The sequence below is a fragment of the Populus nigra genome, chromosome 16 (assembly GCF_951802175.1).
Source record: "Populus nigra chromosome 16, ddPopNigr1.1, whole genome shotgun sequence".
In the NCBI taxonomy this organism is placed as follows: domain Eukaryota; kingdom Viridiplantae; phylum Streptophyta; class Magnoliopsida; order Malpighiales; family Salicaceae; genus Populus; species Populus nigra.
The window spans coordinates 1,374,241-1,388,748 of NC_084867.1; the positions used below are offsets into that span (position 1 = coordinate 1,374,241).

At 26.8% G+C, this 14,508-nt stretch overlaps 1 long non-coding RNA gene across 1 annotated transcript; it reads left to right on the plus strand.

Annotated features, from left to right (window-relative positions):
• Nucleotides 1-6,585: 6,585 nt before the first annotated feature.
• Nucleotides 6,586-9,111, plus strand: LOC133675124 (uncharacterized). The gene is made up of 2 exons (XR_009835346.1): nt 6,586-7,037; nt 8,948-9,111. It is a non-coding gene; the product is annotated as an uncharacterized LOC133675124 (long non-coding RNA).
• The last annotated feature ends 5,397 nt before the right edge of the window (nt 9,112-14,508 follow it).

Sequence of the window (14,508 nt, forward strand, 5' to 3'; positions counted from 1 at the left end):
TCAAAACAATCTGAAAACATAAAAAAATTATTTTAAATAAATTAAATTAAAATTTTTAAAAACACGGTTTATATCGTATTTTCAAACATAGAAACTTTTATTTTTATATGTGATAACAGCTCTTTTTTAAAGATGATTTTAGTAGTTAGCATCGTGTTCAAAAAAATTTAACGTGCTAGGAAAAAAATGAAATAAATAAATAATAAGCATAAAATTAGGTTAATTTTCAATTTAGTATGTTAATATTGCATGTTCCTACGTGAAAAATTAGATTTGATTTTAAGCATGGTATTCAAACAAAAACAAGAATCTTTTTTTATAAAAAATAAATAAGAATATAAAAGGGGGACAAAGTATATCTATCAATTATATATGCTCTAGAGAAGTAACCCGTGACTTTTTAATTGCTAGAAAATTATAAAACAAAAAATTGTCTATGTATCACTCAGAGTTAAGGTGGACATTAACAATGTGTTTGTGTTTTCTAGTTTAAACTGTTTTTTAAAATGTTTTTTAATTATTTTTTATTAAAAAATATTATTTTAATGTATTTACAATTATTATTATTATTTGCAAATACATCATTACAAAATATACTAAAACGAAAAAAAAGAAGAAGATGAGGCTGCTTTTTAGATTTTATAATTTTATAATTTTATATCACAGATAGTTTTTAGATTTTTAGAATGAGTGTAAAGTATAAATATAGATAAATAACTCATTCATGTATGAAATATAATTCAATTTATAATACGTGATTTCATGTTTTTATTAGTGGTTACTCATAGTATTTTAGAAAAAAAAAAATGGTTATCTTTTTTTTTTAAAATCAACTAAAATATCTATCATTCCTGTTTGGGAACGCGGCTGCGGCTGCGTTCCCAAAAAATTTGAAATTTTTTTTTATTATTAAAATTTAATATGGTTTGTACGTTTTGGATTGTTTTGATGTGCTGATATCAAAAATAATTTTTAAAAAATGAAAAAACATCGTTGGCATGTATTTTGACATAAAAATTTATTTGAAAAGTACCTGCAACCACACTGTCAAACACATCCTTAAAAATTGTAAAACGGCTCCAGAAAATTGTAAAACGGCTCCAGCTTTCAGTGTAGTTTTATACCCATGTCATTGTGGGTTGAAACATTATTACACGGAACTTAATGCGCTGCTTTATTATTTGTTCACATGGAGTAGTTGTCACCGTGGATTGGAATAATAAAATAGCATTCTTATCACTGTAAAAATAACATAATTGATCTTCAAAGTGGGGATATAATAGTCTTTTGCTTTTATTTGCACAATAAAATAATTAGCATGCTCTTGTAGACAAAAATTAAAACACCTACAGGCAGGGGTACTTTCGACCTTTTCTTTTTAGTTACGCAGTAAAATAACCATGATGCCCTTGAATCATAATTGTCTTTGTCTTGGGTTAAGGGGGTGTTTTTGTCTTTTCATTTTGTTTTTTTTTTTTTTTGTAATTGTCGAATTTGACCAAGGACAATTTAGTATTTTAACGTATATAAAATATTATTTAATTTGAAAGGTTGATTACGCGTGAACCGGGTGCTCTCGTGTTCTTCGGACAGCGTCATCCGACAACCAAACTTCAGCTTTCATGATGACTTTTTAATCCTCACAGCGTCTCCTCTATTCTTTGATGGCACTTGTGGAAAAAATATATCAGTTTTTTCATAATAACTGTTTTTTTAATTCCTTATTTCGTCTCTCCTCTTCGGTTTCAAAGACTTTCCTTGTACATTTTCAAAGTAACAATTCAATTTTTTTTCCTTTTATATTTGGTTCATATTATTTTCATTGTTATTTTTTATAAATTATATCTTCACGTGCATCCCTCAATGTTTTAGTTTATTTTATTTTTATATCAGATTTAATCATTATTCTTTATAATTGTTATTTGTTTTGTTTTTAATTTTTTTTACTTTTTTTTTCAATTTTGTCATGGAATATTTTATTAATCAAAATTTTTTTAACTTTTCAGGTCATGAGTGTGAAAGATTTGACCAGGTTAACTTAAATTTTTTTAATATCCTTTTTTTACAATTAATTTTGTTTTATTCAATCTTTTTTATGAGGTTATTCTAATTTCATGTGCTAACTCATAGATTTTGTGTGTTAACCCAGTTTGACCCCTAATATTTTATTTATTTATTTATTTATTATTGTTATTGTCTATTTTTTATCATATTATCAAATTAATTAAGATTTAACCCGATTCTCTAATTTCTTTTACTTTTTTAAAAATGTTATCATCATCTAAATATTTGTTTTCATGTTAGTATAAAAATTGGTATGGTCTGTGACATGACGCGCGAGCCACCGTACTAGTACAATAGCTATATTAGTTGTCACTCCATCATAATTTATAAACTAATATGCTTAGTTAATTATTATATATGAAGATATTATAAACTGATGTTACATTTTTAATGCCTTGGCCCATACTATGTGACGTTAGACTTAAAATTCTATGTGAAATGTGAACACATTAATATATTCTCAATAAGAAAATCCCATCCAGAAAAAGAAAAAGAAAATCTCTCAAAATACAGTTGCCATCTTAAATGCAATACGAGCCTCCTATCATTGAATTAAAAAAAATAAATAAATTTTTGGATGAAATTTGTTATTATTGTTGTTATGAAAGAAAGAAGAAGAAGCTAGGATGGACTCTCGTAAAACTTATATAATTTTGCAACATAAGTATGCTCTTTAAAATGCTTGTATATTTTTAATATAGATGATTAACTCATTAATATATATAATATAATTCAATTAATAACATGTGAATCCATGTGTTTAGCTGTTATTTACAGTATTTTCCGCTCCTTAATAAATTTGAGATATTTATTGATAATATCCTCAGCTAATTATTTTATAATGGGTTGCTGTATTTAAAAGAACATTAAAATTGATTTTGGAAAAATGAAAAAGAAAAAGAAAATTCATTCGTTTTTTCCTTTTAAAATCAACTAAAATATAAAAAATTTCATCCTTTTAATGAAATAACTTATTGCATCGTATTAATTACTTTATCGACTCAATTTGCAAAAAAAAAAAAAAAAAAAAACAGATACAAATAGTGGTGATAAATTTTAAATGAGTCATAAGTTTAAATTTTTTTTCTTGTGCCTATTTTTTAAAATAAATTTAAAAAATAATTAATAAAATATTATTAATTAATGAAGAACACCATCAAATTTCTCGTAAAATATCTACAAAACAATGGTTGTCACTCCATCATAATCCATTACTAATATGTTTAGGTGGTCAGCATGTACGAAAATTCTATGTGAAATGTGAACAAATTAACACATTTCTAACCAGAAAAACTCAGCCAAAAAAAATCATCTTGAAATATAATTCCTATCTCGATGCGACATGAAGCTCCTTCTAGATTCTTGACTATCTTGAATTTATTATTGTTGTCATGGAACTTGTCCTTTCGTTTTCGTATTGGGAACACTCTTTTATGGGCTTACCTACTCGACAATCTATCTAAGTATTTTTTAAATTTTATAGCTAGAATGCAAAAATGCAAAGGTAAACATAAGGAATGTTGGGGTTTTTTTTTAATGAAAATAACATTAAACCATAAAAAATAATTTATAATTATTATTTTATTAGTTACTTTATGGGATTTATTGTGAATAAAGAGACAAACACAAAAGCAGTAAATAAAAAATATAATAAATAACCCATAAAAAATAATAAAAGTATTTGCACATAAAATTAATCTCTTCAACTTATATCTATCTTTTTTTTTTAAGTTAAGTTACTTATTAATCACTGAGTATTATAAACCTCTTACAGCTTTTTTTAAGATAGAATCCTGAAAAATAACCTAAAAAAACATATATCTTCTTCCTTTCCTATCTAGATCCTTTCACAACTCTTTTTAGTCCACCACCATGCCCAATACCATCAACCATTTTCAATTTCTATGTTTTGGGAACTTCCTAAAACTATTACCTACTCCTTTCGCCCCTTACTACTCGTTTTTTTTTTCATTTTTGAACTGAAACAGTCAAATACTGATAAGATGATTTGGAGTTGAAGATGGTACAGTGCTGTTTTGTTCTTATGAAAGCAGGAGGATCCTGAATCCATGCATAGTTATGACGGGAAAACCTATTTTTACGTGAGTAAAATAACACTATATCAGGAGGATGGAATAATTTCTTGAAAAGAAATGTGAGTAAGAGAACAATTCAGTGATTGAATCGGAGACTCTCATAGCATGAAAAACACAATTTCAACTCTTCGTCAAAAGGTGTTCGTCTGTTTTCAGCTCGAAGCCCATCACTGTGTTGTTTCCAAACCATATCTCACTGCTGGAAAAATTGAATATGACCGATCCATTTGTCACAAGACAACTCTGAAATCCATTCACTGCCACTCCTCTGCAGCCCACATTTCTTGTGTCCATTGCCACTAAGCACTCTCATTCTCTATTTTCTAGGTTTTCCAAGAGGATTCCCACTTGTTTTTCTCTCATTTTCCATTTTTTTGATTGGAAAAACTAGATTTTGACAACTATTTTGTGTTGAAGATGATCCATTCCATTGTCCCCCTGCCTCCAACCCGTCCTACTTATCTAGTCTATTTCTCACTCACCTCCACAAACAAACAATTTGTTTATTACATTTCTAGATTTTTAATTTTTCTAGTTCATGTAGTTTTTCTCTATTTTACAGGATTTCAAATTTTTGTTGAGTTTTGAAAAAATAGTTTAATTTCTTTATATTTTGAAAATTAGTTTTTGTTTTTTAAGGGGCGTTTCCATCCAAAAACTTAGTGAACTGATATATGATAGAAACTATCAATATACAAGAATTAGTATATAAAAATCAAAAATTCTGAAAAAGAAGTATGAAAAAATAAATATGATATATAAAAGTAGATGAATACATTAACCAAGTTATGGAGTGATATTGTTGTCATCTTAAAACGTAACTCTTATTTTCTCAGTCATGAAAAATATCGAAAGTTAAATAACAATATTCTTTTAAGATATCATGAAATTAATAAGATCACTCAAGATCGAGAGATTTGATAAATACCCTCTCTATTTTTAATAGAATATTGTAGTGAACCATTTTTTAACCCAAAATGCCCTTAGTTATAATTAATTAAAAAAGATAATTAATAAAAACAAGAAAGAATGTAAAGTAAAAAAAAAAAGGACTTGATTACTTTTTATTAGTACACCAACAATATTAAATTTGTTATAATTTTTTTTAGTTTTTATCTCTAATTTATATGTGTGTGTATTTGTTTTGAAATATTATTTAAAGAAACTCTAATTATAAAGAGAACTCTGTCAAATTCCATGCGAAATCAAGGAGACAAGTGTTGTTAACTTAAGTTAAACTTATCATTCAATTTAACAAGGTAGGGATTTTTAACCTTAATTATAATTGCTAACATTTATTATTTTATTTTTTTTAGGTTCAAATTTTACGGCCAGTTCTTAAAAAAAATATTAAATTCTTTTTATTGCGCACCAAATCAATGTAAGAAGGGTGGGGGGTGTTTTAATTAAAATTGTTATAGGAGAAATTTAATCTTAGTTATTCTTTTAATGTCAAACCAAACACAAAAATATCACATTGTCATGAAAAGGAGAAAGATAAGTCAAGTGCGTCGTTCATTTTACATTACAAAATAAACTCAGACATAGGTTCTGTTCTGCACCTTGGATTGCTACAGTGCACTTGATTATGATTTTTTTTTTTTTATGATCTTTAAATAATTATTTTTTTTAATTTTATTTTTTCATATTATAATTATATGATTACCAGCCTTGATAATTTATTTTGATTTGAATATTACATTGTGTTTATGATATCAAAAAAAAATCCTAGATTTTATATAAAAAAATTATTTTATTTATTAAAAATATTCAATAATAAAAACTAAATTTGACATAAAATCCAAAAACTACCCGTATCTTTTTCTTAATGCACGTGGATAATGAAAAGGTACACTTTGGTCATTGCATTTTTTAGTTTTTTTTTTTTAATTTCAAATCCTTATTATATATGAAGTGTTTAGCGTTGTACTCCTAAATTTCATTTATTTTACATTCTAGTTTTTTAAAACCAAGAGGAGAAAAAACATGGTTGGATAATCATATTTCGATAACCAAAAAGGATGATGTTGATGTCAATAGCTTTGTTTTGAAGATAAGAGTTTAATAAAAATGGTTTTTCACATTGAAAATGTGGTAAAATATAGATCTTGACCTTTAAGAATATTTTAGGTCATTTTTTTAGTTAATTAGCTATAATATCTAAAGTTGTTTTTAGATGAAAATAAATTGATGTTGTTTGCTTAGATAATCAATGCATCATTTTTTATATATAAAAAATAAAAAATATTATATTTGATATCTTATAATTTAGTCAAAATTATACTTGTTTATCAAATTTTAAAAAAATTACAACTTATACCTTAGATTAATACAAATTTTCAAAAACAATGAAAAGTAAAAACTACCCTATATATATATATATATACCATATCAAGAATTCCCCATTCTCTCTTTCTCATTCAAACCCTAGCTTCTCGCCACTGTCATCCCCTCATCTCTCTCCTTCACCAAACACACAACAGCCCTTCACCTCCTCCTCCTCCTCCTCCTCCTCCTCCCGTTCTCCCCCACCAACAGAGTACAAGGATCATCTTATCCTGGTTTCACTCCTCCAGGACGATGGCAATTGAACTATATATAAGCAACGAACCATCACAAAAATGACATCATTACATTACACATGCTTGTTGTTTTACTGATCACTCCAGAGAACATCACGCCAGTACCTCTGTCTCCAAATGACACTGGAACATGCTTGGTCGTTGGGAACGGGCTTCCAGTTTGCCAAACAATTTGAGTTGAGAAAGGCAATCACACGAGTTTTGAGAGATGAGCTGTTATTCTTGGAAAGATGTATATATATGGGTAAGATACCAAGATTTGGATCTCAATACGATGCCAAGTAATTATACAACAGTGAGTTCTTACTCTTTTTGTTTCATTTTCATGTCAACTTTCTCAATATACTAGCTACTTACTTTCAAGGGGGTATTTGAAATTTACCGGTTGAATAACTGTTGTTTATTAAAAGTTTTTTATAATTAATTGAAAATATATATATTAAAATTAAATAATATATATTTTTATTTTTTAAAATACTTTTTTACAATAACACATTAAAACAATCCAAAAACATATTAAAAAATAATTTTAAACAAAAAAAATAAACACTCCAATACTCTCCGTAATTCTCGATCTTTCAATGCACTGGCGGATTAGCCACACTTTCCCATCATAAAACAATATGATGCATGTCACACTAAACAATTTATTAGAACAAATTTTAGAAATTCCCTTCAATTACATAGTTTCAATTTTTCTATCAAATAATTGTTATCAAAGTGAGGACATATGCTACGGTTGTTCCATTCAAAATTCAGTCTTATTATGTGTTCTACAGATGGTGCTACATTCAATTTAATTTTTTATTTTATAGAATAAGTTATTTTCGCAATTGAATTTGAAGGAACTATATACACATTCACAATGGCAAGAGAAATTAAGACATTTCAAGAACGGGTTGATTTCGATTTGGCAAATGAATTAGGGACCGAGATCCATAGACCGACGTCGCTTTCTAGCTATTTGTAAATTGGAAAGAACAAAAATGATGGAGATTACTGAAGCCTGCAAAACAATAGGAAAAAGGAAAGGGTCAACAAAGCCAATATTCGAATATGATGGTGGGAATTCAGTGAGGATTTGCTTCTTCTTCTTTTGGATACTGGGTTGAATTTTTGTAAATTGCTTTTTAGTGTCAGGGTTAGGATTTAGAAAATGTTGAAGGTGGTGGCTAAGTTTTTTTATTTTTAATTTAATTGCAAAGTTATAATATTTAATATAAGAACTCTATAATCTTTAAATGAAAAATAATAGCATTTATATAAGTAATCAGATTTATTTGTTGATTTTGTTTTTGAAAAGAAAGTTAAATGTTAACGTGTGTATAAAATTTAAAATATAAATTATAATTTTTCAAAACTTGAATAAATATTTCAATTAAACTATAGAATGTTAGTAGTGATCATTTTTCCAAAAAAATAAAATTGAATAATGTTTCATTTATTTGTAGAAAAAAAAACCAACCAGGTGTATATGGGCATACACCTGGACTTTCACTCTCTTGAGCACCTTAGGTCTTTTTTATCGTGTCAAGTGTGCCTAATCTTTTTTAAAATATTCTTTTTTGATAAAAATAAGTTTTTTGAATCAATTTATTAAAATAATATTTAAGAGATTCTCCAATTATGCCAGTGTTTTTAGGGCTTTTTTTATGACAATATTCTCAATTGTTTTATAAATAATTATGTATTAGTCTCATATGTATAATTTTTAAAATATTTTTTTAAAATGCAATAACCCTACCAAAAATTTCCAGGTCGCAGCTATCGAGTCAATCAACTAATCATACACCCTCTTTTTTTTTTTTTTTTTGGTAAATGACCACGAGAGCTCTTTAGTGGCCTAAAATATCTCACTGCCAGATAAACTATCTCTTGGAATCAAGATTTTATATATATATATATAAAAATTGTGGAGATTCGCAATAGCACGGCCTCGAATTTAATTTGTAGTTTCTAGTGGCCGATCTACACCAATTCTCACCATGATAAAGATTTCCGAGGATTATTAAATTAATGAAATGATATCACTTAAGTGGGATTCCTTTTGATGGGTTTAAGTCATAATGATTCTCTTAAGCTGCTAATGACACCTCCAAATTAAGATCCCTCCTTTGATAATTTACTTAGCTACCTAACTAATTCATGATACTCATCTCCTCCTGTCAATATTAACCATTTTTTTATATATATTTTATTTTGAAGGAGCTCTCGTGTCGATTTGCAGGAAGCCATTCCACAATATGCTCTGAAAAGAAGCACGCTGGCTACAGGGCCTGTGGATCCCTCCACTCAGTTTTATTTTTTGATAATAACCATCACTCATTGCTGTCTTTTTCTTAATTAAATTACAAGGCATGCATCGTTTTTGTTCTCTCTCTCTCACACCTGTGGAATTCGTGGGTGCCCATCTGAGTTGGGGAATTGATTTGATGTCCGGAAGAACAAGAAAAGCAAGAAAGAAACCTGGTGGAGTACTTCCCTTGCTAACACTTGTTGGGATTGGTTTATAAAATACTTAGTGGGTTTTTTCAAGATCAAATTATATGTAAAATTACATGTTTAAAACCATGTTAGATTTAGTGATTCAACTTTAGTACTTCAACATGCATGGAATATTACAATGTTTTTAAAGAATTAATTAAGGGTAAATGATAAATTGTTCTTAAAAAATACTTAAATAGCAAAAAACTACAAGCTCAAGATAGTTTTGTGTGTTGAATCTTGGAATTTGAGTTTGATTAATAAAAAATATTCGTTATTGATAAAGTTCTTGTTTGATTAGTAATTTTTTTTTAGTACATGAATTAATACATTAATTATGTGATAAGAATAAATATTATCATGAGTAATTAATGAAATATAAATATTCATGAATTATAAGTAATTCATAAACAACAAACATACACTCTAGTCAATAAAACATTCATGAATTATAAAGATTCATAAATTACTAGTACTAATGTTTTGGTTTCTAAGTCGTATAAATAGGTCTTGGATTGATAGAAAAGGATCAAAGTTTTTTCTTGAGTTCTTTTCTCTATTTGTTGTTGGTTTTTTTAAAAAACTTGTTCTTTTTTTATTTTTTTTAATTTCTATTCTAGAGCTTAGGTTTGGTTATTGTACGTAGAGATAAATTTTGAGTATTACTCATTTGAGTTCATTGAACCTTGTTTATGAATGCACCTGAATAAAAAAGAGTTGTTGGAATCTCGAGAAGTTTATTAAAGAAAATTCTTTTGCATCAAATGAAGAGTAATAAAACCTTAAAAATAAAAAATATCCTTGATAACAATAAAATTTTAGAATAGATATCTTTTAAGAGTTTCAACAAGTAAGTACTCTAAACTAATTTTGTTTATGTATATTTTCAATACTTGTTTCGCTAGCATGTTATGATTGTTTTTTCAATAATTTTTTTAAGTTTATATATTTGTTTAATATGCATGCTAGATGTTTTTTTTATAATAATTTCATGATTACTATGTTTTTATATATTTTTATGATTATAAACTAAACATATTTTTATTACTTTTCTAATCTATACAAACAAGTTCTGTACAACATAACATTGGGCTTGAAATGAACCATTTCATAAAGAATTTAAATTGATAATTAATTAAACCAGGTTTGATCCAATAAATTGCTCCAAAAAACTCATGTTCCATAGCCTAATATAGACCATGTTTTTATTTAAACTTGTTTTTAGATCGATGTAATCAAATTAAATAATAATCGAATGAATTGATTTATAATATCGACCAAACTTGATTAGATAAATATCAAGAGATTTTTCTTATTAAAAAACAAAATAACATTATTTTAATAAAAATTAGTTTATTTATATTCACCTGATGATCTATCTAAAAACTTAACAACTCAAGATATTTTACTCTGATCCTCAATCAGGATGTCATTAACTAACATTTCTAAAAGCAATCAAATTCATCTAAATGAGCCTATGTGTAGTTGCGGTTGTTTTTTCAAAGTACTTTTCACTTAAAAATATATTAAAATAATATTTTTTTTAAATTATTTTTGATATCAGTATATTAAAATAATTAAAAAAATATTAATTTAAAGTAAAAAAATTAAATATTTTCAAAAATATTTTTAAAACACAAAAATAAAGAATATATATATATATATATTGCCTGGACTATAAACTCATTTAGATCCACCAATGGAGTATAGTTAACCCATCAATCAAAATCGCCACCTCTTTAATAACGACGAAATTGGGAACAACTATTCGTAGGTAGCCACATGGGCAGTTATAGGCATTCTAAAATTCTTCATTCCCCACTCTATGCAAGCAAAAAATTGAATCTACGCCCACCATCATGCACCTCCCCAATAGGTAGCCACATATAGGCAGTTACTAGCTAGGAGTTCATGTTTTTGTGTTTAAAAAAAACATAATTTTTTTTTAAATAATTTTTTTTTGTATTTTTAATTTTCATGAGCTAACATGAAAAATAATTTTTTAAAAATAAAAAATATTATTAAAATATATTTATAAATAAAAAATATTTTAAAAAACAATTATTACTATACTCCGAAATATTCCCGTAAGCCTTTTCTACAGTATGCACATTTGACCCAGAAGAATATAGTGGATGCATGCATCTCCCCTTCCAGACTCCATGCTCATCAATAATGCAAGCTTCCACCTTCAACTAGAAAATGGATATGGTTCCTCACCTTCTAGCTAGGCATGGCATCTGTCTTGAAGTGGTCAATCTTAACCCTTGCGTACCCTATAATTGTACCCATTAATGATTCCACCCATGGAATTTAGAGTCGGGAAAGGGTCCCTAAGAATCTATGAATGTGGCTACAACCTCCATTTGAAAAGAGCACAAACATCAAATTTCTCTAGGGAAAAAGAAAAAGAAAACAACTACCACCTATCCTCAACAAGACACCCATCATCAACAAGACACCCCAAGAAGCATGTCTTTTTCTTTTTTTTTGGCTTTTCTAAAGGTATTTTTTACTATATTTTAAGAAGCAAAAAACCAAAAAGCTCTTGGTGAGCAATTCTATTTTTTATTTTATCTTATCTTAGAGATAAATAAGTATTTTTACTATTTTAAAGTTTTTTAAAAGACTTCACCAAAGCTTTTAGTTTTTCAACTCAAGGTATAATAATTTCCCTGTAATAATCCATAATATATAAAATGAAAATCCCACGACCTATATATATCTTGTTAATATTAAATATGTCTAGAACAGGTTGAAAGAAAGAAATTTCAATTGAATATATTTTCTTTTGTTTTGCATAAAATAATATTTACATTTGATTTCTTTCTGTTCGTTTTGGGTTAAATGTTTTTATAACAAAACTAGTGAACACAACATATTTTATAATTAATTTACAAACTTAATTCAATTAATGAAAAACATTTTAAACACTTAAATTTCATAAACAATAACCAATTCAAAATATCATTTATTATTATTATCATCATCAGCATTATTTCATTATTTTTATATTTTTTATGTTATTACTTATTAATTTAGTGATGTCATAAATTTTATTTTTTATTGTAAAATATTTTACGTTTAACAGACGCCTGTTAGTGGCCTGGTTGATTCATTATTAGATCGTCTCCCAAAGCCTTTAAAAGACAATTGTTGCGAAAATGAAGTTATGGAAATAACTCCCAACCAACTTGATGTTGTACGGAGATCACAAAAAGTCATGCATTCAGCAAACCAATGCTGAAGCTGACGTTGAAAACTTGAAAATGAGCCCTAACCACCCAGGCCAGTACTTGAATACTTTGGTTCTGCTTAACATTGTAATCCAACCACATTTTTTATATATTTTTTAGCTTTAAAATATATTTTTAAATTGTTTTATTATAATAATATAAAAAATAAATTTGCCAATCAACACTCTAAATATATATATAAAAAAAATATTAAGTGTAATACACTTTTTAGTGTATAAATATATCATACTCTGAATAGATCCCACCTCAACGAAGTATCATCGCACTTGACGAACCTGCTTTGAGAGAGGTTATTTGTACCTGTTTATGGCAGGTACTTATACAAATTAAAAAATTAAAAACATTTTTATTTTTTTAAAAAAAAATTGATATCACCTTCCATTCATGAGAGACTACCTCCAATTTAAGGGCTGCAAATATATATCAATAATATATAATCATGAATCAGTTAATTTTATTTATGACAAGTCATTTTTACTATTGCTTTCTAAATAAAAAAGAACCCCCTAATAACGTGAGGAATCCACTAAAGAATTATTCTTTCTAAGGTTAATTTCTAAAATTTCCCCAAATTATATAAACTAACAATTCAGCCAATTTTCAACAAAACTTTGTAATTTTATCATAACTCCATCACAAAAATTATATTTTGTATATTAATTTTTTCCACATGCATGTTGCATAGAATGCAACTTGCGATAATTTGCTATTGAATTTCATTAGAGTTTTATGAATAATTTTAAATTACTTTTAAATTGAACATGTCTTCAACCAAAACTTTATTCGTATAATTAATTAATTTCACAATAATATAAATTACCATTTTAACCAAAAACAATTACACAGGTAATATAAATTCAATTTACAAAATAACATATTTAATTAAAAATGTACATTAGAAAACAAAATTGACCTAAATTACTCACTATAACAAATAAAATACATATAACCTCAAATAAAAATTTACTTAATTTTAAACCATTTTCTCTTTTACCGAAAATGCACTTCCCTTCCTTTCCCTTTTTTCTTTTAGGACTAAAATCTAAGTATAACGGGTCAACATCTTGTCAAAACCCCATAACAAATAACAATGAAAAACAATAATTAATTATAAAAAATACCTCAAATTAAAAAAAAAAAAAGAAGAAGATGGAAATCATCCAAGAACTCTGACTACAAGGCTTATAAATTAAGCCTCAAAAATTATATTTCGTAAAAACACAATGACAATTTAAAAAGGAAAAAAAAAGAAAGAAGAAAGAGATTGACCTAAACTTTTCTCCTTGCTAGTGTGGGGGGACCTCAATAGAGTGAGTGAAAGGGGAAGAGGTTGAGAGTGAAAAAGAAAATAAGTTTAAAAAAATAAATAGTTTTGTTTACTTGAAGTGAAGAATTCTTAAAAAAAAAAAAAACCAGAATAGTGATACTAACAGATTGAGTATTGAGATGGCCGGATTTGTGGTAATATGAGTTTGAACTGTGATAAAATGAAGGGTTTTGTTGTTATTTGCATAGAAAAAAATGAAAGAATAAGAGGAAATGAGGGAGAGGGAGGGTCGCTCGTTAAGTTATAATTTAAATATTACTAATGGATTTACCGACAAATATTAGAAACAATTTATTTCATCAGCAATACTGTTTGTTTCAATGACACGTCTTTTTTTTCTTTTTTTCTTTATTCTTTTCCCACAATAATTCCATTGGTATACACCGAGGGACATAGTAAGAATATATTTCGTTGGTAAATTTCACCATAATTTACCGACAGGATTGTTGTTGTCGATATTTTCGTTTGTATTTATTAATTTTTTAATAGTGAAATTTTTATTTTTTATATTAATAAATTAAAATTATAAAAAACACCTAAAAATATTAATTTAATTTTTTTAAAACTGAAAAACAACTTAAAGTAAATTGAACCACGTAAACAAACACTCCTTAGAAGTGCTATCTAGCTATGTTAATATTATTACATAAAATTATTTAAGTGGTAAATCGTAATATAATTTCAGTGTGAATCAATTA